The following is a 27849-nucleotide window of genomic DNA, read 5'->3' as shown; positions in this document are numbered from 1 at the left end:
AGACCTAAAATCCTCATAAAGCAGGAAGGTTCAGAGAAGTGAGTCTCACAGTCTGCTGATTTCCCCCCTTGAGGATATGCTGAATTCTTGGATTGGTCAGAGCAGAAGGATTCTTAAAAAACAAACTATAAGGCAGAAACCTGAAAGCCAAAACAAAGGTTTTTTTTTTTTTTAATGTATATTGAATCATGGTATTGAAGAAGCAAAAATTGCATTACAGAACCCATCAAGAGAGGCCTTAATACATACCCCACAATCTTATATAAAAACTCTTGAGAATTACACCTAAGGAAGAGGAAAGAATCTGAGTAAATTAAACCTTATAAAATTGCAACCTAGTTTCACCTCCACTGAATTATAAATTGGATTAATGTGATCTGCCTACACTGTCTTCCTACCAGGGAATAGAGTTTTCTCTCTCTGTAGGAAGGTAACATCCAGAGACTGGACAGTATATCATATACACTACCTAATATTAAGTAAAAAATTACAAAGAATACCAAAGAGCAGAACCATGAGGGAAAATAGGCAAAAAACCAGATCTGCAGATAATCCAGTTATTAGTGTTATCAGAGGTAGACATAGAAATAGCTTTGATTAATGAGTCAAGATGGAGACTTTCATGAGAACCAGAATCTGCTTTTTAAAAAGTTGATTTGAAATTCTACAATTGTAAAATGCAAAGCCTGAAATTAAGAACTCAATATACATGTTTAAACAGATTGGAGAATGGGTTAAACAACCCATTCTATTTTTTTTTTAATGTTTATTTATTTTTGAGAAAGAGACCGTGAGTGGGAGAGGCACAGAGAGAGAGAAGACACAGAATCGGAAGGAGGCTCCAGGCTGTGAGCTGTCAGCACAGAGCCCGAAGAAGAGCTTGAACTCAGGCTGTGAGATCCTGACCCGAGCTGAAATTGGACACCTAATCAACTGAGCCACCCAGACGCCTTTAAACAACCTGTTCTAAACAAAAGAGAGAGATTGTTAAACTGGATTAAAAAATAATAAAACTATATGACGACTACAGAAGATATGCTTTAGACTCAAAAGCACAAAAATTTCAAAATAAAATGATCCAAAAAAGATATATCATGCAAACAGCAACCATAAGAAACCCAGAATGGTTATATTAATATCAAGCCACTAGATGTTAAAACAACAAAATATTACACGAGATAAAGAAGGCATTTTATAATGACAAAAGTGTCAATCCATCATGAAGAGGTAACAATTATAAACATATGCACTAAAAACAAACCCCCAAAATATATGAAGTAAAAACTGTCAGAATTGAAGTGAGACAATAGACAATAAGTTTGTGCCTTTAGTACCCTTACTTTCTTTCTTACTTTAATTCAAGTATAATTAATGAACAATGTTATATTAGTTTCAGGTGTATTCAATAGCCCACTTCAATAATGGATAAATGATGAGGCAGAAGATCAATAAGAATTTGCCCTAATAATTCAGGGTTGGTGTATTAATTACCTAGAGCTGCTATAACAAATTACCAAAAATGTCGTGGCTTAACACAACAGAAATTTGACTTCCAGAGGACCTTAAGCTACCTTCTCTCACAGGTATAACTAGACAGCAATCACATCTGTGTAAATAATCCAGGAAATACCCTGAAGACTGGCAGAACAAATTCCACAACTAAATGTAGAGAAGAGGCCACATCAAAGAGAGTAGTTAGAGGTGGAGATGTGACCTGAGCCAAAACTGCTGAGAGGGAGAGAAGCAAACCCTCACATTGGAGAGCCCATGTTGGGAAGACAACATTTGGCTCTGAAAACCAGAGAGACTGAATTTTGTGGGTTTTTACAACCCTGGGGATGTAAAGCCTGGAACTTTAAAAGTCAGCTAGCTAACTTCTGGGAGTGTCTGGAGGGTGATAGGAAGGTCCCTGCCCTTAAAGAGACTGCACTGACAGCCTGCAGAAAAAGACCATAGAAGCAGCAGTTTGAAAAAATGCCTGGGGCATAGTGGAGGGAGTTAGTTACTCATCTCAGAGTGTGTCCTAGAGGGACAGAGGGCACAATTTCCTTCCCTACCCCCAGCATAAACACATGGCCGTCTATGGGAACCACTGCAGTGCAGGCATTCATTACCTAATTTGCTGACACTGTGTCCTGCCCCTCCTGCAGGGCCTACCTCAGTCACTGCACTGTGGGTCCCCTCCCCTAGAAGATGAGCACAAACTTTGTCAACACTGCACCTCCGGACTGGCTACTTTGCAGGGTCTTGGTCCTGGTGGCAGCCGCCAGTCACATCCCGTGGAAGACCAGCCCTCATCTTATCAAAAGTGAGCACCCTGCCTGCATGTGCAGTGGCAGATCAGCTCCAGCTGGCTCAATCTAGGCAGAGGCTGCATGTCTCCTCTGGAAGATGACCAGCATCTTGTTAAAAGTGTGCCCTGCCCACTACTTTCAAAAGCAGGAGATGTAGCTGGCTCTCCTAATACACAGAAAAAGATACAGAGATTTAGACAAAAAGATACAGAGAGAAGACAGAAGAATATTTCCCAAATGAAAGAGTAGGACAAAACCATATCAGAAATATATATCTGATAGAGAATTTAAATTAATAATCATAAATATACTCACTGGACTTGAGAAAAGAGTGGAAGACATCCGTGAGACTCTTAACAAAGAGATAAAAAAGAACGAATCAGAGATGAAGGACACAATAATTGAAATTTAAATACACTAGATGGAATAAATAGTAGACTAGAGGAAGCAGAAGGATGAACCAGTGATCTGAAGGACAGAGTAATGGAAAGTAATCAAGTTGAGCTGAGGAGAAAAAAGAAATTATGCAAAATGAGAATAGACTTAGGGAACTCAGTGACTCCACCAAACAAAATAATATTCACATTATAGGGATCCCAGAAGAAGAGAAGGACAAGGGGGCAGAAAATGTATTTGAAAAAATACCTGAAAACTTCTTAAATCTGGGGAAGGAAATAGAAATTAAGATCTAGGAGGCACAGAGATCCCCCAACAAAATCAACTCGAGAAGGTCCACACCAAGACACATAATAACTTAAATGGCTAAAAGTAGTAATTAGGAGAGATTTTTATAAGCAGCAAGAGAAAAGTAGACTGTTACATACAAGGAAACTCCCATAAGGCTATCAGTGGATTTTTCAGCACAAACTTTGCAGGCCAGAGAGTAATGGATAATACATTCCAAGTGCTAAAAGGAATAAAAGTCCTCAGCCAAGAATACTCTATTCAGCAAGTCTATCATAAATATAAAGGTTACCATAAAGATAAGGAGTTTCCCAAACAAACAAAATTTAAAGGAGTTGATGACCACTAAATCAGCCCTACAAGAAATGTTAAAGAGAACTCTGAGTGGAAAGAAAGAACATAAGTAAAAGTATGAAAAGTAGGAAGCACAAGAGCACTAAAAATAAGTATATCTGTAAAAAAATCAGTCAAGGGACTCACAAAATAAAAGGATATAAAGCATGACACTTTGTTCCTAAAACATGGGGAAGAGAGGAGTCAAGAATGGGTTCTAAATTAAGTGACTATCAACTTAATATAGACTGCTATATTCAGAAGATGCTATATACAAATCTAATGGTAACCACAAAAACCAGTAACAGATATGCAAAAAATAAAGAGAAAGGAATTCAAGTATAACACTAAAGAAAGCCAATTTACAGTGAGAGAAGAAAGCAAGAGAAGGAACAGAGAAGACCCACAAAAACAAACACAAAACAAATAACAAAAATCTAAATAAATACATACATATCAATAATTGCTTTGAATGTACATGGACTAAAATTCTCTAATCAAAAGACATAGGGTGACGAAATGGACTAAAAAAAAAAGACACATGAAGATTGAAAGTGAGAGGATGAAGAAACATTTTTCATGCAAATGGTATGAAAAGAAAGCCAGGGTAGCAATACTTTTAAACAAAGACTGTAGCAAGACACAAAGGATTATATATAATTATATTATTATAACAAAGGAGACAAACCAACAAGAAAATATAATAATTTAAAATATTTATGCCCCAACATGAAAGTACTCAACTACATAAAACAGTTAATAACAAACATAATTAATAGTAATACAACAATAGTAGGGGGCTTTAACACCCCACTTACACTAAGGGATAAATAATCTAAACAAAATCAACAAGGAGACAGTGACTTTGAGTGATACACTAGACCAGATGGATTCAACAAATGTATTCAGAACATGCCATCCTAAAACAGAAGAATAAACATGATTTTCAAGTGTGCATTCCCCAGAAGAGATCATAGTAGACCATAAAGCAAGTTTCAACAAATTCAGAAAGGTTGAAGTCATACTGTGCATCTTTTCTGATCACAATGCTATGAACTTGAAACCTACAAGAAAAAAAAAACCTGGAAAAAACACAAACACATAGAGGTTAAATAACATACTACTAAACAAATGGGTCAACCAAGAAATCAAAGAAGAAATAGAAAAATACATGGAGATGAATGAAAATGAAAACACAAGTGTCAAAAATCTTTGGGATGCAGCAAAAGTGGTTCTAACAGGGAAGTTTATAGCAATACAGGCTTACCTCAAAGAAGCAAGAAAATTCTCAACCTAACTTTACACCTAAAGGAGCTAGAAAAAGAACAACAAACAAAACCCAAAACCAGCAGAAGGAAGGAATAAAGATTAGAGCAGAAATAAATGATATAGAAACTAAAAAACAAGAGAACAGATCAATGAAACCAGGGACTCATTCTTTGAAAATCTCAACAAAATGGACAAACCTCTAACCAGACTCATTAAAAAAGAGAGAGAGGCAGAGAGAGAGAGAGAGAGAGAGAGAGAGAGAGAGAGAGAGAGAGAGAGAGGACTCAAACAAAATCAAAATTGAAAGAGGAGAAATAACAACCAACACTACAGAAATATAAATGGTTAGAAGAGAATATTATGAAAAATGATACACCAACACATTGGACAACCTAGAAAAAATGGATAAATTCCTAGGTAAATTCCATATAACCTATGAAAACTGAAGCAGGAAGAAACAGAAAATTTGAACAGACTGATTACCAAAAATGAAATTGAATCAGTAATCAAAAAATTCCCAACAAACTGGGGTGCCTGGGTGGCTCAGTTGGTTAAGTGTCTGACTTCAACTCAGGTCATGATTTCATGGTTCTTGAGTTCAAGCCACACATTGGGCTCTTGGCTGCCATCACAGAGCCCACTTTAGATCCTCTGTCCCCTCTTTCTTTGCCCCTCCCCCACTTGTTCTCTCTAATGCTCTCTCTCAAAAATAAATTTTTTAAAAATTAAAAAGAAAACCCTAACTTCCAACAAACAAAAGTCCTGGACTAGATGGCTTCACAGAGGAATTCTACCAAATATTTAAAGAAGAGTTAATACCTATGCTTAAATTTTTCCAAAAAACAGAAGAAGTAGGAAAACTTCCAAATTCATTCTAGAAGGCCAGCGTTACATTGAGGCCAACATTACACTGATACCAAAACCAGGAAAAAACAACACAAAAAAAGAACTACAGGGCAATATCTCTGATGAACATAAAAAGTCCTCCACAAAATATTAGCTAACTGAATCTAACAATACATTTAAAAAAATCACTCACCATGATCAAGTAGGATTTATTCCTGGGTTGCAAATGTGGTTCAATATTTGCAAACCAATGTGATACATCACATCAATAAGAGAAAGGATAAAAATCATACGATCACTTGGATAGATGCATAAAAAGCATTTGACAAAGTCCAACATCCATTCATGATAAAACCCTCAACAAAGTAGGTTTACAGGGAACAAATTTCAACTTAATAAAGGCCTTGTATGGAAAACCCACAGCAAACTGTAGGATCATGTCAAGGTCACCAATTGAGAGTTTGACTTTATCATGGGATCACCAATTGTGGGTTCAGCTCTCAGCTTTGTCCAGCAAAGTTGAGGGCAGCAGAAAGGTTTACTCAAGACTCTATGCTCAAGAGAGGTGAGAGGGACGCTAAGGGAAGTCTCCCTGAGCTGCTCTCAAGCTCTCATATTTATTAGGCATACATTATAGGGAAAATACTGTGAAATATGTCAGTGGCTATGTGCCAGTAAGAACTATAAAAGAGTGCAAAAAAAAAACAAAAACAAAAACAAAAAAAGATGTTCCCAAGAGTACAAAAGAGCAGATGCTGAAAGCAGGGTGAACAAGATGTTCCACAGATAGCATGGTCGAAGGAATTTGTGAGCACTGGCAGGACCCAAATACGCATTACCTGGATACTAGTGAGCTCTTTTCATCAAGGCCAGTAAGCACTGTAATGTGTTCCATATAATCTCCTTAACCAGAACATAGCTATTAGATTTCCCACAGCAAACATTGTAGACTTTGGGGGAAAACAGAGAGCTTTTCTCCTGAGGTCAGGAACAAGAGAAGGAAGTCTTCTCACCACTTTTATTCAACATAGTATTGGAACTTCGAGCTATAGCAATCAGAAATACAAAAAGAAATAAAAAGCATCCAAAGCAGTAAGGAAGAAGTACAACTTTCACTATTTGCAGATGACATGATTCTATATGTATATATATTATATATGGGTTTATGTATATATATATATATATATATATATATATATATATATATATATATACACACACACACACACACATACATAAAACCCTGAAGACTCCACTGAAAAGCTACTACAACTGACAAATGAATTCACTAAGATCGTGGGACACAGAATCAATGTACAGAACTCTGTTGCATTTCTATACATTAATAAAGAAGCAGCAGAAAGGAAAATGAAGAAAAAATCCCATTTACAATTGGACCAAAGATAATAAAATACTTAGGAATAAACTTAACCAAAGAGGTAAAAGACCTGCACTCTGTAAACTATAAAACAGTGATGAAAGAAATTGAAGACAACACAAAGAAATGGAAAGATACCCCATGCTTATAGATTGAAAGAACAAATATTGTTAAAATGTTGATGCTGCCCCAAACAATCTGCAGGTTTAATTCAATCCCTATCAAAATAACAATAGCATTTTTCACAGAACTAGAACAAATAATCCTAAAACTTGTATGGAGCCACAAAAGACTCTGAATAGCCGGAGTGACCTTGAAAAAGAAAAGTAAAGATGGAAGTACACTGCCAGATTTCAAGTTATATTACAAAGCAATAGTAATCAAAACAGTATGGTACTGGCATCAAATAGACATATAGATCAATGGAACTAACTGAATAAAAAGCCCAGAAATAAACCCATAATTATATGGGTCAATTAATCTTGGACAAAGAAGGCAAGAATATGTGTATGGCAGATTATATCTCTTCATTTTCCTACTTGGAGTTTATTGAGCTTTTGGATATATAGATTAATATTTTTTCAACATGTTTAGTACATTTTTAGCCATTATTTCTTCAGGTTTTTTTCTTCCTTTACTTATTTCTCTCCTAGCACTCTCATTACTTGAAAGTGTACTTAAAGGTGTCTCATATGTTTCTGAGACTCTTAATTTTTTTCATTCTATTTTTCTCTCTATTCTTCTGATTGTACAATCTCTATCAATCTGTCTTCAAGTGTACTGTTTCTTTGTTTTGCTAATTTAATATATCATTGAGTTTCTCTAGTGACTCTTTTTTAAAAAGTTTATTTATTTTGAGAGAAAGAGAGAGCACCTGTGTATGTGTGAGCTGGAGAGGGGCAAAGAGAAAGGGAGAGAGAGAGTCCCAAGCAGGCTCCACAATGTCAGTGCAGAGCCTGACTCAGAGCTCAGTCTCACGAACCATTAGATCCTGGCCTGAGCCAAAATCGAGAGTCCAAACAGTTTAACTGACTGAGCCACCCAAATGCCCCTGTAATGACTCTTCATTTTAGTTATTCTACTTTTTAATTCCAAAATTTTCATTTGATTTTTTTCATAATTTATCTCTATTGATATAATGTATTTTTTCGGGATATTGTCATCACAAATTCCTTTACTTCTTTATGCATCATTTCCTTGAGTCTTTTGAGTATATTTATAAGAGGTACTTTGAAGTCTTTGTCTGTTAATCTGACACCTCATCCCTCTCAGTTTCTTTTGTTCACGTGTGTAGTCTGTACTTTGCTGTTTCTTTGCGTGTCCCAATATGTTTTTTGAAAACTGGACATTTTGGGTAATATTTTGTGGCTATGGATTCTGACTTCCCTCCCCTCCCTCTGGGCCCTATTTTTGTTGTTATTTATTCTTGGTGGTGGTGGTAGAGATGGGGGCATGTATGAGAATTGGCTAGATTATTTTAGTAAGGTCTACTTTCCTTCACTGTGTGATATCAATCTTCGGAGCCCACTTCCTTGGACATGCACACAGTCCCTCTGGAAGTCAGCGGGACTGAAGCCTCCTCTAGTAATCACATTCTTAGACTATGCAGTGTGGTCCAAGGCACCCAGGTAGACAAAGACACTCTTATTAGGCAGGGCATTTCAGGGGATTAGAGATCACCTTCCAGGAGCTCAGGGCAATGGCCAGATCTTTCTCTGGGCAAGGTCAATTCTTTACTGCACAAAGTCTGAAGACTTCCATGTTGGTGGGAATGCATTGTGATTAGTGGGTGTAAAGGTGACTAGTGGCAGGTTAGAGAATTACTGATGGGATGACAAATGGAGAAGGGGTACATGCCATTAACACATGATATAGATGAAAGACATGCATGGAATTAATCAGCTTTTTTGTTTTTATCATTACTTCCCTCAACATAGTGCCAGGAAGACCACAATAAGCAAAAGAAGAGCCAGGTTGTAGCTGTGTGCTAGAGCATTGGGGTATGTGTTTTACAACATTGCCATGACAGAATATCTAACCAAGGAAGATGCTTAAATTGAGCTTAAAGGGAATTTATAGCAAAAAGTTATAGCAATGGGGCACCTGGGTGGCTGAATCTAAGTGTCTGACTTCAGCTCAGTTTATGATCTTGTGGTGTGTGAGTTCAAGCCCCACAGTGGGCTCTCTGCTGTCAGCACAGCCCACTTCAGATCCTCTGTTCCTCTTTCTCTGCCCCTCTCCACTGGTTCTCTCTCTTTCTCCCTCCCTCTCTCTCAAAATAAATAAATAAACTTAAAGGGGCGCCTGGGTGGCTCAGTCAGTGAAGTGTCCAACTTCGGCTAAGGTCATGATCTCACGGTTCATGGTTCGAGCCCCATGTCAGGCTCTGTGCTCAGGACCTGGAGCCTGCTTTGGATTCTGTGTTTCCCTCTCTCCCTGCCCCTCCCTTGCTCACTCTGTCTCTGTCTCTCTATCTCTCTGTCTCTCTTTCTCAGAAATAAACATTTAAAAAAAGCTATAGCAATGGGCATCAAAGCTTTTGTTATCTGATGAAAAGCACCAAATCCTCCAAAAGAAATTTGTCAAATGGACCTTTATGCTACTCCGTTGTACAATAATATGTCTTATTCATTTCCTCACTTTTCATCTTAAGCTATTTATTTTATTTATTTATTTAATTTTTTAGAGTTTATTTATTTATTTTGAGAGAAAGAGTACAAGCAGGGGAAGAACAGAGAGAGAGGGAGAGAGAGAGAGAGAATCCCAGGCAGGTCCTGTCCTACCAGCCTAGAGCCCAGCATGGGGCTGGAACTCATAAAATGTGAGATCATGATCTGAGTTGGGATCAAGAGCCAGACACTTAACCAATTGAGCCACCCAGGTGCCCCTCATCTTAAGCCATTTCTAAGTTATAAATTGTTAAGAACAAAATTTTAGACTTGGAAAATTTGGGGGCAAGAAAGATCTTAAAACTCCTTTCAGTCCAATTTTTATTTTGAAGCTAGCCCTCAAACTGCCTATGTAAGAATCTTCTGGGCAGGTTTACCAGCCTCATCCACAGAGATTCTGGTTCAGCAGATGAGAGGGGCTGGGGATGGAACACAGTAATCTACATTTTTATAAGCATGTCACTATTGATCTACCTATGTGTCCTTCAAAATGTTTTATGCACACATGTACTTCCTCATGATGATTTGTTTAGACAAGTCCCAGGAAACTCATTGTTTCAGTGAAGCATCTGACACCTAGAAAGCTTTCAATAAATGTTTTCTAACAGTTAACTCTCCTAAAGATCTGCTAGATTGAAAGGTTTAGACAAAAGTGCGGGGAGGGAGTGGGGGCCTTTGTGTATTGAGGTCACCTGGAGAAACTGAGGGAATGAGCTAGCCTCAGTCTCTGCCTAAATGTCACCATGTGGTGAGACTTTTTTGTTATGTTTTACCTTTGTTTCATCATAATAAGAGTTTATTTTCACAAACCCAGCATGTCTTACCTACTAAAGCGAGTAAGGAGATGAGGGAAGCTTCCTCACTTCTCTTAGACACCCTTGTTTTTTGGGAGGAGCCTGGACCAGCCTTGGCCAGGTAACTGACTTGCAGACTAAACATGAGAAATATTGCTTTAGACCAATGCATCAGGTATAGTGTACTCTCAGAGTTAAATGACTTGCCCACAGTTATATCAATACTTTGTGAACACACTAGTTTAAATTATTACCTGCATAGTCTCTGAAATGGAATTACCACCTTAAGGATATTAGCTCTTTTATGGTTTATTGCCAGGGTAGATTTTGTGAAAAATAAAAAAAATTGCATTGCTGCAAACTATCCATTAGGTCTATGTGTTAGCAGCTATGCATTCCACCCTGCCCTCCGACCCCCCCTTGTATCAACCAGTGCTTCCAATCTTAAGCTTTAATTTACTTTTAATATTTAATAGATGTGTAATTGTGCCCTAAAATGACCATTTCCTTATTAAAGAAACCCAGCAAGACTGCATTTTTCATTTTGGTAAACTGATGTCTGCAAGTCTGCATGTGTAAACGGTTTGTCCATGTTGGCTGTCGATCAGGTAGATTAACTCATACTCACATGTTGAGATTGTCGCTTAATAATTTGGATAGCAAACTTTTATTAATAGTTTGTCACACATTTCTCTCTTTGATGGACTTTCTTTTAATGTTCTATATTTTTATAAAAGTTTTATATTCTATGTATACCTGAAAATAGACTCCCATTCTGTCATGTTCTTCCATAGCTTAAATAAATACAACAGTCTATTTTCCCTTCTAGATTTAAAAATAATGTTCAATGTTTAATGCTAACCTATTTGGAATTATTTTCAGTTAGTACATCAAATTCTGATGTATTAAAAATTCTCTTATCCCTCTTCTTGAATTATTTCTGCCCTACACTTCCTCTTTGTTTACAGCGGTACACAAATGTTCTCTTCTCTACTAAGGAGATTAAGGAGATGGAAACAATAACTGATCTGAGTCTGTAAGTACCAATGTCATTCTGGAAAAAAGGATGCCAGCATTAAGATTATGATGATAATATTGCTTTTACTACTACTACTATGATTATTAATCATCATCATCATCAAATAATAATGGCACCATATGATAATCTTGTTGACTATTCTTTCCAGATAAATTTCAAAATTAATTTGTCAAGAGAATGGCCTGGAGACTATAACTGGTATTTAATTTAATCTAACAAATTTAATCTAACATGTTAATATTTTACTTAGTCTTCTTAGATAGGAAAAAGTCATACGTCTTCATAAATTTATCTTCCTCTCCATTAGAGTTTTGCATTTTCCTGTAAATAAAGCCCTTCTACTAGATGGTGAAATTATTTAACTTCTTTAATCAGTTTAAAGAAGACTTTAATAACATATATTTCATTTTTATCAAATAACATAGAAATGAAACATATTTGATATCCTATGTGAAAAGCCAGAATATATAATGCTATATAAAAAAATCTGCATTTTGGAAAGGATTAGAAAGAATTATACAAAGTAAAGACTTGGGAGATTACAGTAATTTTTCCTTTTTGGCAATTTTTCTTTAATGGTATTATTAAATTCTTATGAGAGGAAATTAAACATAATGATGTTGGTAAATATTTTCTTTTACAATATGACTTATGCCCTTTTCCTCTTGAAAGCTTGATGAGGACTGCTCATTCCAGAAATAAGCACTATGAGAGCCCAAAGATGAATTCTTTTTAGTTTTCAATTACTCAGTTTTCTTTAGGATTTGGAATTTTTACATTTTTTTTATGTTATTGGTCTTACCATGTTATTTATTTTCTTGATTTTGTTTTATCAGCTTTCATATTGTATTTACAGTATTCTTGTAGCTGTCTATTTCTAGGTAGTAATAAAAAACTTGTTATATTGTCCTAAGTTTTCTTTTAAGATTTTATAATGAAGAAGTTCAAATATTAGAAATATTGATTCCTAGGATCAATGATTATTAATATTTATGTTCACTTTATGTATATTGCTTATATAATTATATTTCTCCTATTTTAACTCTCTTTTGTATTTGCTGTCTTGTTTTCTCTCATTAGTTTGTTCCTCAACAACTATTTAATAATGCAGAAGTTAGTTTTATTGACTGGATTCGCTTTTTCTTTTTTTATTATTGAATGTATAGGGTTTTTATTAAATTTTTGGCAGAATCAACTATTGGTGTTACCAATTTTATCTCTCCATCTCAAAATTTGTTTATTCTTAGTTTTATTAGTTCTCCTTTCCTACTTTTTCTTGGCTTGCTATTTAGTTTTGGTTTTTTTTTTTCAAACTTAGGTAGAAACCCATTTGATGTTTCTCTTTTTGTTTCTTAGTTTTGGAAACCTCTAGAGAAGTATAATTTTCCATAATGTTCTGCTTTTGCAATAGGCCATAAATTTTGACATAATGCATTTGTATATTGTGTTATTTTGTAGTTTCACTAAGCATTAGGAAAGCATATAGAAATATACTTCTATTTGAACACTTTTTAAAAAGATCTTATTTTTAAGTAATCTCCATACCCATTATGGGGCTTGAACTCACAACCCCAAGATCAAGAGTCACTTGCTCTGCCAACGGAGTCAGCCAGGCACCCCTTCTACTTGAATACTTTTAAGTTCTACTGTTGTATATCATTTTGTTGTGATCTGGGTATGGGGTTTGCATATTTCTGCCTTTGTGCATTTCCTAGTTATAACCATTGTTTTCCAAATATGGTTACTTTTTGTGGAAAAGCCCACAATAGCTTGAAAGGAATATGTTTTCTTGCCTTATCATTAAGATTTTTAAAAAATGAATTGGATTATTACTACTTATTCAACTTTCTGTTTTTAAGAAAACATTTATGTTTGTGTTTTGTCATATTCTTTCTCATAATGAAGTATTGAGGTTTTTAAGGTATGTTTTTATTCCCATTTCTTTTTGCACTTTGGGCACTTTCTAGTTTATGTATTTTGTTACTATATTGTTTGAGATATATAATATCAGTATTGTTAGGTTTTCTCTTTTTATTTTATTTTGCGCTTTTCCTCCAATTTTTATTTAAATTCCAGTTAGTTAATATATAGTGTAATATTAGTTTCAGGTGTAGAATTTAGTGACTCATCACTTCTGTACAACATCCAGTACTCATCACAAGTGTTCCTCTTAATCCCTATCACCTACTTAACCCACCCCTCCACTTCCCCGCCAGTAACCATCAGTTTGTTCTCTATAAGTAAACGTCTGTTTCTTGGTTTGCCTCTTTTCTTCCCCTCCCCTTACCGCCGACGTTTTTTAATATGCCTTATACAATCATAGAAGGAGCTTGTTTACTTCATAATTCTTTTGGTAATAAATCTACTCTATTCACTCTCATGATAGTAATCCCTGCTTTTCTTGTATCCAAAAAAATCAATTTTCCTAACCTTCAATTTAGATCGTCCTAGTTTTTAATTCCTGTATGTATTTTGGTTTTTAAGATTCCCTTTGAAAGCATCAGTTTATTGGATTTCTTTTGAATCCAGATATTCATCTTTTTTTCATTGAAGTATAGTTGACACACAATGTTACATTAGTTACAGGTGTTTAACAGAGTGAATCAATGAGTCTATACAAGCGTAGCTACACCATCTGTTGTGGTACAATGCTATTACAATACCACTGATTATATTCCCTATATTGTACTATTTATCCTTCTGACTTATTCCATTTCTGGAAGCCTGTATTTCACATCCCCTTCACCCATTTTGCCCATCCTTCTACCCCTGCCCCTCTGGCAACCGTCAGTTTGTTTTCTGTATTTATAGTTCTGTTTCTCCTGTTTTTTGTTTTTTTAGGTTCTACATATAATGAAACCATATGGTATTTATCTTTCTCTGTCTGACTTACTTCATTTAGCATAATACTCTCTAGGTCCCTCTATGTTCCAAATGGCAAGATCTTAGTCTTTATAACTGAGTAATATTCCACTGTATATATACACCACATCTTCTTTATCCATTTATCTATTGATGAACCCTTAGGTTGCTTCGTCTTGACTATTGTAAATAATGCTGCAATAAATATAAGGGTGTGAAATATTTATCATTTTTAAAAGGAAGCTTAGCCGGGTGCACCTTGGTGGCTCAGTTGGTTAAGCATTCGACTCTTGTTTTCAGCTCAGATCATGATCTCATGGTTCATGAGTTTAAGCCCCACATCAGGTTCTGTGCTGACAGTGCAAAATCTGCTTGGGATTCTCTTTCTCCCTCTCTCTGCCCTTCCCTGGTTTGCTCTCTCTCTCTCTTTCTCTCAAAATATATACGTAAACTTAAAACAATTTTTAAAAGGCAGCTTCTTAGCTAAATCACATTTTCTTATTTTAATCAATTCCATTATTAAATTTCTGCAAAAACTTAAATATTGCTGCTTTTTTTTTCCCCTTAAAGGAAAACTAGGTATGTTTTCTTGTGCCACCTTAAGATGTATTCCTTCTGGGATGCCTGACTGGCTCAGTCAGTAGAGCATGTAAATTCAAACTCCATGTTTGGTGTAGAGATTACTTAAAAATTAAAATAAAAAATCTAAAAAAAAATGTATCCCTTCCTCCAGTTCCATCAGGAATCAATCAGTGATCTGCTTTCTGTCACTAAAGATCAGTTTCCATTTCCGAGAATTATATAAATGGAATAATAAAATACATACTTTCCCTGGCATCTTTCATTCAGCATAATTATTTTGGGATTCATCTATTTTCTGGTGGGAATCATGGTTTATCCTTTTTGTAGGTAAGATAACTAAAACATATTCCAGTGTATGGGTATATCACAATTTGTTCATCCATTCAGCTGTCAGTGGACATTTGGGTTGTTTCCAGTTTTGGGATATTACGCATAAAGCTGATATGGACATTTGTATACAAGTTATTATGTGGATATATGTTTTCATTTCTCCTGGGTATATGCTGAGAAGTGTCTTAGTCTGTTGGGGCTGCTATAAACAAAATACCACATATTGAGATAAACAATAGAATTTTTTCCCTCATAGTCCTGGTGGCTGGAAGCCTGAGATCTGGATGCCAGCATGGTTAGGTGAGGGACGTCTTCAGGGCTGCAGACTTCTCATTGTGTCTCCACATGGTGGAAGGTGCTGGGGAACTCGGTGGTGTTTCCATGTAAGAACACTAATACTACTCCTGAGGGCTTCACCTTTCTGACCTAACCTCCAAAGTTCCCACCATCACGTCAGGCATTAAGATTTCAACACATGAATTGGGGATGGGGGTCACACAAACATTTAGACACAGCTGAGTGCTGTTTCTGGGTTGTATGGTAACTTGATGATTAGCCTTTTGAGAAATCAACAAACTCTTTTCTACAATGGAGGCACCATTTTACACACCCCCCAGTAGTGAGGAGAGTTGCAATTACTTCATCTCCTTAACAACATTTGTTATTGTCTGTTTTTGTAAAATTCTAGCCATCCTACTATATATGAAGTGGTATCTTATCATGGTTTTGATTTGCATTTCCCTAGTGACTAATGATATCGAGCATCTTTTTACGTGCTTAATGGCCATTGATATATCTTCTTTGGTTGTTGAAGTACAATTTATTATTTTTCCCCTTATGATTCATGTTTTATTATTCCTATCTAAGAAACATTGTTTATCCTGAGGTAAATAAGATTTATCCCTTTGTTACCGTCCAGAACTTTTATAAATTTAGGTTTCACATTTATGTTCTGTGATCCAGTTTGACTTAATTTTGTGTGTGATTTGAAGAAAGGATCCATATTTATTTCTCCCTTATAGATATACAGTTATTCCAGCCCCATTTGTTGGACAGACTTTTCTTTCCTTTTTTTTATTTGAGTGTAGAGAGAGTGTAAGTGGGGATGAGAAACAGAGGAAGAGAGAGAGAGAATCTTAAGCAGATTCCACACTGAGTATGGAGCTAGATGTGGGGCTTGATCCCATGACCCTGGGATCATGACCTGAGCTGAAATCAAGACTTGGATACTCAACCACCTGAGCCACCCAGGCATCCCAAGATTATCCTGTCCCACTGACTTACTTTGATACTTAAAAAAAAAAAGCTAACCATATATGTGTTATTCTATTTCTGGACTGTATTCTGTTCCATTGCTCTTTATTAATAACAAACTATCTTGATTACTGTAGCTCAGAGCTTCTCACCCTCAGCACTATTGTAATTTTGGCCCCAATAATTCTTTGTGGGGGAGGTAAGAGCTATCCTGTGCATTGTAGGATGTTTAACAGTGTTTCTGGCCTTTATCCAATGCTCTGCACCCACTGTAGACAGCATATAGATGGATCACATTTTTTTATTCACTCTGCCAATATTTGTCTTCTTTTTCTTCTTTTTTTAATGTTTATTTATCTTTGAGAGAGAGAGAGAGAGACAGAGAGACAGAGAGACAGAGAGAGCGCATGAGCAGCAGAGGGGCAGAGAGGGGGAGACACAGAATCCAAACCAGGCTCCGGGCTCAGAGCTGTCAGCATAGAGCCCAAAATGGGCCTCAGACCCATGAACCATGAGATCATGACTTGAGCCATAGTCAGACACTTAACCGGCTGAGCCACCCAGGTGTGCCCCAATCTTTGTCTTCTAATTGGCATATGTCACACCATTTACATTTACTGTAATTATTGATACGTTGCAGCTTAAGTCTGCCATTCTATTTGTTTGATATCAGTTTCTTCTGTTTTTGTTTATTTTTCTTTCTTTTTTTCTTTATTATTATTACTTTTTTTTACTTAGTCTAGGTTTCTTAAACATTGTTTTAGAATTCATCACATTTTTTAAAACTCTATTTTATTTCAAACCTCTTTGTATCTTTTTGTTTGAAGTGTACCTTTTGTAGGAAGCACATAGTTGAGTTGTGCTTTTTAATTCACTCTGACAATCTTTACCTTTTATATGATGAGTTTAGATCATAAACCTGATGTAGTTATTGACACGGTTAGATTTAGGTCTATCATTTCATCATCTTATCCTTTGTAGCCTCTGTGTTTTTGTTTTTGTTTTTGTTCTTCTGTTCCCACATTTTTGCTTTTTAAAAAATTTTCCTAGTATTCCATTTTAATTTGCCTGCTTACATTTAGTCTGTACTCCTTTATCTTATTACTATTGTTGGTGGTTGCTCTTGGAATTACAGATACATCCCTAATCAGAGTTTGTTTTAATAAAGTGGATCAAAAGCTATCCTGGAAGCCCACCTCAGATGTCCATTTATATTTCATTGACTAAAACTGCTGCTTTATAAGCAATCATTGTCCACAGGTAGTGACTGGGTTAGACAAATTAAGATTCATATTCTGGAAATGAAGGGGCAATATATCTACATTGAAATCGAGGGGTCTCTGCCTGTTACCTGAATAAACTGGTGTTTGTTAGCAGGAAAGAAGGGGAGTGAACATAGGATAAACAAGAGTCAGTGTCTGCCACAGTGATTAATCTTATATAATATACCTAATTTGCCAAATGTTTAATTTCAGTACATTTTAACACAATTCTTTTTTTGCTAATTTTTGTTAGTAGTAGTTATTTTACTAAGGAAAGCTATCCTCTTCAAAGTATTATGTTGGTGCTATACTTTCTGTTCCCAATGTTGTTGTTTATTTGGGTTAGGAGTGCTGTTTAGAACAAAGTGTGTACAAAACTGGCCTATCGCACATAATAATTATAATCTATTAATGAGTGAGTGAACAATGAATGAATGTGTAGAAATAACTATTTTCTGACTATAAAAATAAAGTTTGGTAAAAGATCAAATTTATCCTAGTGAATCAGAATTTCTTCCAATGAGATTATTTTGTCATTAAAGAGACAGTCATAATTAAAAACAAAACAGAACAGGGTACCTGGGTGGCTCAGTCAGTTAAGCCTCTGACTTCGGCTCAGGTCAGATCTCACGTTTGTGGGTTCGAGTCCCACATCAGGCTCTGTGCTGACAGCCAGCTCAGAGCCTGGAGCCTGCTTCCGGTTCTGTGTCTCCTTCTCTCTCTGCCCCTCCCCATCTCATGCTCTATCTCTCTCTGTATCAAAAATAAATAAAATGTTAAAAAAATTAAAAAACAAAGAACAAAACAGAACAAAAGCTTAATTTGTGCCATTGGGTTGTTTCTTTTCCCATTTTTAAAAGAAGTTAGGTGTCATAAACAATGTAAGTTGTGAGTTTGTTTTTAAAAGCCCATGTGGCATTTTGAATATCTTTTATTTCATACATTTTAGTACAATATGGATATATTTGAGAAAACAAGCTTTGGCATTTGCAAAGTTTAATTAAATAAAAACGTTTGGCTTGTGAAAACCAGGCCTTAGATTTTGAAAACACATTTCCTGCTTTCTTCTCTAATGGAAGCTTGCGGCTCTTTATCAATGATGATTGAATTACAAATTCTGTAGGGCAGAGACTATTTTCTATCTCATTAACAACTTGTGGGTGCAGAGAGACAGGTTGCTCAGCCTTGTGATGGTTTACAGTTTAAGAAATGCATACACAGGCATCTTATTGAATTTCCTTAACCTTCCAAGGAAGTAGTCAAGGAAAATTCTCCCACTTTTTGGATAAGGAAGCTGAAGTTCAACAATGAATGAAAAATTTCAATTCATATGGCTTGTGTTTTTTAAGTTGAAACTGAGATTGGGGGGGCACCCGGGTGGCTCAGTTGGTTAAGCGTCCGGCTTCGGGTCAGGTCATGATCTCACAGTTCGTGGGTTTGAGCCCCACGTCGGGCTCTGTGCTGACAGCTCTGCGCTGTCTCTCTCTTGTCACTCAAAAAACAAAACAAAAAAACCAACGAGATTGGCCCCTCAACTCTGTCCTCTCCCCCAGCGTCCTCAGGCCCCTTTCCCTTGTTCCACAGCCTTCCCGGAGCTGGCTGCATAAGGTTTGCACGGGTACTCTCCCACCACCTAGCTGTTTCCTAGAGGGACCACATGGGCCATTTGGGTAGGAAATCATTTATTGTGTAGGGCTCTGTTACTTAGCTTTGCTGGACCCCACTCAGTAAGTGCCAGCACTGTGTCCCCCAGTCATCGTGACACCCAGATATGGCCTCCAGATTACCAGATGCCACCTGGCAAAGCAACCCTGTTCTAGACCTCTCCCCCAGGCTGCTCCTCTGCCATCATAAGTGGCAGGACTGACAACCACAATGAATAAAAACAGCCTTGATAAAGCATTTTGAACATCTTTGACCAAACACATATACCCTCTTGCAGGCAAGGCTGCTCTAGGACACCGGAAGACATGTTTAGAGGGGATAAGGGAGTATCTGAAATTACTCAAGCAAAGGGAGTGCCAAAGTTTAGAAAAGGAGCTACCAATTGGGTTAGAAGAATCACCCCCAAAATAATCATGATGATAACAATAATGCGAACATCGAGTCATTGCTGTGTACGAAGCGCTGAGGTAAGCCACCCACTTATAGTATCTGATTTCAGTCTCCCAACAGCACCACGCAGTTGTTGCTACCATTGTCCTCATGTTACAGAGAGTGAGCTGGCATCTTGCCTTGCCGCAGCCCTTACCATAACCTCCTTTCTGGTCTGCTTGCATGGGTACTCCCATGTGGTCCATTCCCCACAAAATCAATCTGAGCCATTTTTATAACATGAAATCAGATCATAATACTCCTCTGCTAAGACTCTCCAACTATTTTCTGTCGCTGGATAAAATCTATAGTCCCATCATGGCCCGTGGGGCACACAAGTGCTCCCCCACACCCCTCACTGTCCTCATCCTCTGTCTCCCATGGATCTCACTGCAGCCACACTAGGTCCTTGCCCTTCCCCAAAGCTTGTTTCTGTCTGATGCTCTCTCCCCAAGATAGGACACACTCTCTTCCTGTCTTTAGCCTCTGACCCCAACCTGACTTGGAGAGAGCCCTTTCCTGGTGGCTTTCTCTAAAATTGCCTCCCTTCCTCCCTCTCTTCCATAGTCCTACTTTATTTTTCTTCACAGCTTGGTGTCACTTAACATTATAAAGACTGCTTCTTTATCCATCTGCTTATTGTTCCTCCTTTCGTAAGAATGGGAACTTAGTAAGTGGGGACTTTATCTTGCTCACCCTCTAGAAAACTGTTTGGCACATAGTAACTCAATACTTGTTGAATACATGTGGCTTAGGGAAGTCAAGTTTCTTGCCAGATATTCAGAGCTAATAAGGGGTAGATCTGTACCGTGAACTCCCAGAATGTCAGAGAAGGCTCTTCTTTGGGAAGAAGAAAACTGCAAACGACAGAGAAGCTTAGGATGGGGGATAGGAACAGAACAAGGTCTTTCTTCTCCTCTCTGCCAGGGAATGTTCAGAGGAACTTTTTTTTTTTTTTTTTGGTCCATTAAATAACCAGAGAGAATTGTACAAAAGACAAAACTAAAGTGCAGAAACTTTCAGAGACTTCAAGTCAGGAGACTTCAAGTCAGCAGATAAACTGGAACTAAAGCCACTTTTTCTGGACTATGCATTTTGTAAGATAGCTGTATGCTTTAGCCTTGCTCCTTAATTGTTATGAGAGGAGTTCATGCAGCTGGGAGCTGTGTGCCCTTAAAACAGCTCTGTAGGGGTCATTTTGAACAAACTAATTCGGGCTTAGTTCGAAAATAACCAAGGCAGAATTGCAGTCTGCTCATTAATTTTTGCTTTCTTTTATTGCTTTAGAGTTATATTCAATTTATGAATTTCCCCTTTCAGTTCTTGGCATTGTATGTTTTTGTCCCTTTCTCCCTCCATACCATACTTCCCAGGGAGCCTAGCTAGCTCTATTTTGATTATTTTTAATTATATAAAATATTAAAATGGTTTATCTTGGGATGCCTAGGTGGCTTAGTCGGTTAAGCATCTGACTTTTGGTTTCAGCTCAGGTCATAATCTCACAGTTTGTGGGTTCCAGTCCCACATCAGTCTCTATGCTGACAGTGTGGAGCCTGCTCAGGAGTTTCTCTCTCCCCCTCTCTCAAAATAAATACATAAACTTTAAAAAAATGGTTTATCTTTTTTGCCAGGGGAAAGCAAGGAAAGTCGACAGAATAGATCAAATGATGTGGACTCAGTTTCTTGCTGGAATTGCAAAGCCGATTTAAGTATGATCTTAGTTTTAAGTATAAAAATTAAAGAAGATAGCCTCTGCAAATGCAAATTTTGAAGAACTTTCATTTCAAATATAATATTAACCACAGAGCTCATCTGGCTGGATATCTCAGAGTGTACAACATAAGGAAATCAAAACAATAAAAACAGTGTCTGTACCTTGTTGGTGTTTGGCGCTATCTTTGCCCTATACCGTCTCCTGCATGTTACTGTTTAGAGAAATAGCAGTGTGCACAAGAGATCTAAATCACCGGGACTAGCTAAGAGGCAATGAATGGATTTTAGCCGATGCACTATGAGGACTTGCAATATGGAAATGATACTTCCAAAACTTTTCAGGATTGTTTGCCTCACTGTTGGGGACAAAAATAGTTTATGGGAGGGGAAAAAAGTGTCACCTAGAGTTTAAGACAAAAATGTGAAGCAGTTCACAGGGAGGGTTAAAAGCAAAAGGAAAGCCTTTGACTTGAGGTGGCCCATACACCTGTGGGGTTCAGGGGTCTGCGCTTCCAGAGGGATGACCTGGTGGGCTTCCGCATTTGTTGGACTATGGGCAGAGCTTTTATGTTTCTGCAATTTCCTTCCAACATCTCTGGAGGTGTCTTGGTAAGAAAGCATTTCCATATAAATGCCTCAAATAGAACTAAATTTTAACAGAAACTGGTACCGTGGAAAGGGTTGCAAATGAATAAAAATGAGGAAGAAATAACATTTATTCAATGTCACATATCCAACCTTGCACCATACCTAGAATGCTCTACTTAGTCCCAGTAGCAATGAACTGTAATTCTAAAGAGATTATTAAATATGCATGCACATACATGCAATATAAACATGCATGTTTATCCAAAATGAAATTTGTTTTCAATAATTCAAACATTTTCACTTACGAGGTAAATATCAAGAGCAAGCCAGTCAAAGCTTTTTCATGATAAATCATGAATGAAATGATTTATCAGGAGTGGATGTTGTACACAAGCAATCTATATGGAATAATTTTAAGAATTTCAGTCTGACACAGACATGGTAGTTTTAATGACTACTTTATATTTTTTAAATAAAAAATATATGTTTATTTATTATCAAGACAGAGAGAAACAGAGTATGAGTAGGGGATAGGCAAAGAGAGAGGGAGACACAGAATCTGAAGCAGGCTCCAGGCTCTGAGCTGTCAGCACAGAGCCCAATTCGGGGCTCAATCCCACAGACTGTGAGATCACAACCTGAGCCGAAGTCAGATGCTTAAACAACTGAGTCACCCAGGCACCCCTAGTGACTACTTTTTAAAGTCCTGAATATTTTTTTGCCATAGTGTCCATATAATCAAGTTGTAATTTTCTGATAACTAACTTTTCAGTTTACATAAAAGATCATTTATAGCTTGCAGTCTATTCTATCTTGCTGAACTATAGGCATATAGCAATTTCATTCCCTGATTTTAGCCCTCAAATTCTGAGGACAAAAAGAGATATTAGGGAAACTTATAGAATAGTGAATTCCCATTATTAGCAGGGTAACATGGGGAGATTTGAGATGCCTCACCACCTAAAAAACTCCAACCTCCTTTCATCCCATAGTGTTTGAAGTAAATGATTAAAGACCAAATTTTTAAAAACACTGTTGCCTCCAGGGACCCTCTTTTACAATGGCACTCCATGGGGAGGTATAAGGCAGGGCTCCATTTCCAAAGCTGGGAGGTGAGGACGCATGTTTGTGCCATCCTTTTCTTGGTGATCCACACATGACCGAAGACCCTGGGGAGGGCCTGTGATGACTGATGAGGCTCAGGGATTTTCTGCAGGCAAGTCACTGCAAGGGCAAGGGGGCTACAAATCCACCCATGTATGGGGCTACCTTACAGTTTTACCTATGACTAGCCTTGATCCCTGCAGGCTCTAAACTATTGTGAATAGTGGGAGGAGGCTGGGGGACAGTGGTGAGAGTTGGAGGAAGGAAAGGTTTGCTTAGCTTTTCATGGATTGGTGTTTAGCATTCTGTGAAAAAAAAAATGAGGGCTTATTCCAATGCCCACATAACTATAACTGATGCAGGGAGGCTAAGGGCTGGAGGCTAAGCAATGAATACCTTAGTCAACTAGAGAGCTAGATGGAGTTAACAGGTTCTGCGCTTTGTATCTCTAACTCTATAGAAAGACTGATCCTGGGAATAAAGTAAAAAATGAATTCCACAGACCACAGTCTTGGAGTTCTGGGACTGCATCTAGAGAACGGGGACATGGTTGGGGATGTGAGCTGATCCAATAGAATATGGTAGGGGTGGGGGGGCAAAGGAGTTGAACTTAGCTTCCCTGAGGGCTCAGCACTAGGGGTTGTGGCACAAGTCATGCTAAAGACACTCCAAGTTGTTAGGGCCTACAGCAGTTCAGAGGATGAATGGAAAAGGTAGGCGATGGTTTGCTGAGTCTTCCTCTTCCACTCCTCTAATGTTGCAGTCCTCATATTCAACCTCCTCACACACCCCAAATTCTATCACTGCTCATCCATACCATAACAGGCTCCGGTTTTCTGTTTTCTAGTAAAATAATCTTTCTTTTTGGTGTCAATCATGATAATTTCTCTATATATTCCAGTAACACTGATAGTAATGGTTATTGTTAACCATCCCTCTCTTCTCTACTGACTTAAACACTGTTGGTGCAGTTGAAGGGAACCTCATTAAAAAGACATGCTGACAAGCAGAAGTTAAGGTCTCATCTGAACAGCTCAGCAGTGAAGTCCGTTGGTGATGGCCTAGAGAGTGAAAGGAGTACTCCATAAGGTAGACACCTTTCAGGTGGGGAACAGGGATGGGCTAGGATTCTAGAAGCACAAAGGTAGAACTATTTATATTTGCTGACATGGAAAAATCTCTAGACATGATGGTTGCCATTTCACATCTTTACCTCAGGTTAAGCCAAACTCCTTGAATATGATAATAATGATGATGATAATTGAAGATGCAAATACTGCTAATAATAAATGACAATAGCTATGCTCTTTTGAACAGGAACTCTATCCTGGAAACTATGCATCTTCATGCATTATCATTCTTTCTAATCTTTATCATCACTCTGAGGTAAGTACTATTATTATCCCTGTTTTATCATCAATCATTTTATTTTATTTTTTAATATAGTTTATTGTCAAGTTGGTTTCCATATGACACCCAGTGCTTATCCCAACAAGTGCCCTCCTCCATGCCCATCACCCATTTTCCCCTTTCCCCTTCCCCCATCAACCCTCAGTTTGTTCTCAGTATTTAATAGTCTCCTATGGTTTGCCTCCCTCCCTCTCCTTAACTATTTTTTCCCCATCCCCTCACCATGGTCCTCTGTTAAGTGGACCTGATCCACATATGAGTGAAAACATATGGTATCTATCTTTCTCTGCCTGACTTATTTCAGTTAGAATAATACCCTCGAGTTCCATCCACATTGCTACAAATGGCCAGATTTCATTCTTTCTCATTACCATGGAGTATTTCATTGTATATGATGTAAACCAACATCTTCTCAATCCATTTGTCAGTTGATGGACATTTCGGCTCTTTCCATGATTTGGCTATTATCCTTGTTTCAGAGGTGAGAACCTGAGGCTTGAAGAGATCAGTGAACTTGACTGCAACCAGCTGGCTGGTACGTGGAGGAGGCTGGGCCAGAACCCAGAGGGTTTGACTTGAGTCTGTGCTCAGGCACAGGTGTTAGCATTCTTGTGCTTGGAGAAACACCCACTGCAGGTATGTGTGGGAGGAGTGCATCTGGACTGGAAAGGCCTTCTGTGTGTTCTGGTTCCCCAGTGCTTCCTCACTGTGCTCCTTCGAGCCTTTTAATTTAAGGTTTCTGTTGACGCTGGGTTACTACATCAAATGCATAATTCTATCAGGCAATGTGCAGTGAGGGAAAAAACAGTCTCCTTGGGAGAGTCAAATCTCATCTACTATCATATACAAGCCTCGCAACAATTTCTCCATTGCCAAGTCCTCTTACCTAAAACAGCAGCAATAAAAAAAACATCTTTCAAAAGAGAAAAGGGCTAACTTCCTGGGGGGAGGTAGGGGGGAGGTTGGGGGGAGGTCAGTGAATAAGTGCTTTCCTTTTTTTTTTTAAATATTGAATTTATTTATGTCAGTTATGTTCCTTAAAGGTATAAAAAGCCATAAAGTGGTAAATTTTTAAATGATTTTTATAGTTTATGTAGAGAAAAGTACTTTTCAGGAAGCTGGCCATCTTATGCCAAATAAGGAACCATTTTCTCCCCGCCCCCCACTTCTGTCCAAACCTTGGGAATTATTTCATTATTTCTCTATTTCTGCTTTGACCAAAACATTTCTAATTCATCATTGACTATCTGAAGTTAAGTCACAGGAATCTTTGTTTAAATATATATGAGTACACTTACAGGTAACTATGTATGTATATTGCTAAAATGGGCTCATTTTTTTAAGGTTTATTTTTGAAAGAAAGAGAGCAGGGGCAGGGAGTGAGAGAGAGAGAGAGAGAGAGGAGGAAGAGGATCTGAAACAGGCTCCTCACTAACAGCAGAGAGCTCAATGTGGGAATCAAACTTACGAACTGTGAAGTCATGACTTCAGTCAGAGGCTTAAGCGACCTAGCCACCCAGGCGCCCCTGGGCTCACTTCTTGAGTGCCTGCTCTGTGCCTGGCCCTGACCCTGGGACTTGAGAGAGGATGGTGAGTACACTGGGCATGAGCCTTGCCCTCATGGGGTTTGTGTCACACCCTGCCAGCCAGTAGGACTCTTAGCTCCCCTGAGGTTTCCAGTTACTAAGACTACAGCACTTTCAGTTGGGTGGAGAGCTCGACAAATGTGTGGTACCATACACAGTTCTACAAGCAAAGTCATTTATTTTAGGCTGAAGCATTTGCAGCAAAATTTAAATAATTTATCTGGAAGGTGTCAGATTGAATGTTTTATGATACCTTTTTGGCTTCCTTTGGTAGAATATTTATAAAGTAAAAGCTTTGTGATCTTAGATTTCTCAACCAACTATCTGCCATTAACTGCAAACAAGATGTATGGACTAAACATGGAGGCAGTCTTGAGAATCTGAGCCTATCTGAGAGAAATATTTTAGGTGATTACTGAAGTGAATCAGAACCTGAAGTCTGCCCAGTGCTCTAAGGTCTTGGAACTGAATAAATACATACAAAGATTTTGTTGGGCCACAGCTGCAACTAAATGTTACCCATTACGTTATAAACCAAAGAACTGGAAACCGCCAATCCTACCCTTCTCACCCAAATGAAAAGCCTGATTCCTGAAATGCTCGTTAAAAAATGGAATCCTTTTTGTTAGGTGGGCATTGCTGTTGGAAAGAGGGTCAGTCAACCTAGGAGGACCAGCCCCAAACTTATGCTTGGCATTAACCCTTATTGGATGGATCTGTGCAGGGCTGGCCAGCAGTTTGCGGAGGGAATGCTTCAAAGCCTGGAGGGAGAAAGGTGTGACCACTAGAACCCTGAGGGGCATTCTCTTGGTGATCTGCAGACCTGTTGCCACTGAACTCTTGTGTGGAATCCAGAGGGCCGGCTCTTGTTTGCCTCTGAGCGTTCTATGACAATAATTTCAAAGTGCAAAGTAAAACTTTCTTCTTTAAGAATATTAACGAATGTTGGGGTGCCTGGGTGGCTCAGTCAGTTAAGCCTCAGGCTTTGGCTCAGGTCATGATCTCACGGTTCGTGGGTTTGGGCCCTGCATCGGGCTCTGTGCTGACGGCTAGCTCAGAGCCTGGAGCCTGTTTCGGACTCTGTGTCTCCCTCTCTCTCTGACCCTCCCCTGCTCACGCTGTCTCTCTCTGTCTCTCAAAAAAAAAAAATAAATAAAAAATAAATAAAAAACATTAAAAAATAAAAAAAAAAGAATCTTAATGATTCTTTGTTGCAGGGTCCTGCATGTGTCCACCAGGATGTTTTGGGCATCTCCTGTCCTCGTTTAAGCTGAGGCAAGAGAAGTGGCATGTCTGCTTTTTCCCATGTGGATGTCTGCAGGCCCAGAAAGACCCTGGCCGGAGCATACTGTGTTGCAAGGTCACAGGTGACAGAAACTGCTGGCCTTTCTTTTCGACAGCCCACAGGGAAGGTTTGCTCCCTAGCACATTCGTGCTTAAAGCGGTCCACGGTAGCAATGCCTGTGTGGAATCCAGATGCTCTTCCCACACTGCCTTGTGATTCACCTTTCTATAAGGCCGTGGGGAGATGTAAACCTGAAACCACTGAAAGATCTAAACCTTCCTGCTCTCTGTTCTGTAAGCAAAATGTTAACGTTTTAGAAATTCTTTTTAAAACTCTCTTTTGAAGTAAAATAGTCATTTTCAGAAGCAATCATTTGCTCTTGGGGATATACGTTTGTGAAAATGTGTCAAAGCATTTACTAATGATTTGGCTTAGTTATGCCAAGCTTAATAAATGTGCCCTTTTGAAAAATT

At 38.0% G+C, this 27849-nt stretch overlaps 1 protein-coding gene across 3 annotated transcripts in view; it reads left to right on the top strand.

Moving 5' to 3' along the window:
• The window catches only part of FAM126A (family with sequence similarity 126 member A), a 113622-nt gene extending 92058 nt beyond the window's left edge, over positions 1 to 21564 (top strand). The window contains exons 13-16 of one of the 3 annotated variants that reach the window (XR_003905040.1): positions 8742 to 8804; positions 11236 to 11303; positions 19539 to 19728; positions 21322 to 21564. The gene's annotated coding sequence lies outside the window, so the exon portion shown is untranslated. The remainder of the gene's footprint in view (positions 1 to 8741; positions 8805 to 11235; positions 11304 to 19538; positions 19729 to 21321) is intronic. The other 2 variants (XR_003905042.1, XR_003905041.1) reach the window with 2 other exon arrangements.
• The last annotated feature ends 6285 nt before the right edge of the window (positions 21565 to 27849 follow it).

This window comes from Suricata suricatta, chromosome 2 (assembly GCF_006229205.1).
Source record: "Suricata suricatta isolate VVHF042 chromosome 2, meerkat_22Aug2017_6uvM2_HiC, whole genome shotgun sequence".
Classification (NCBI taxonomy): domain Eukaryota; kingdom Metazoa; phylum Chordata; class Mammalia; order Carnivora; family Herpestidae; genus Suricata; species Suricata suricatta.
The sequence above is the reverse complement of the archived record's forward strand: the minus strand, read 5'-3'. Positions and strand labels throughout refer to the sequence as shown.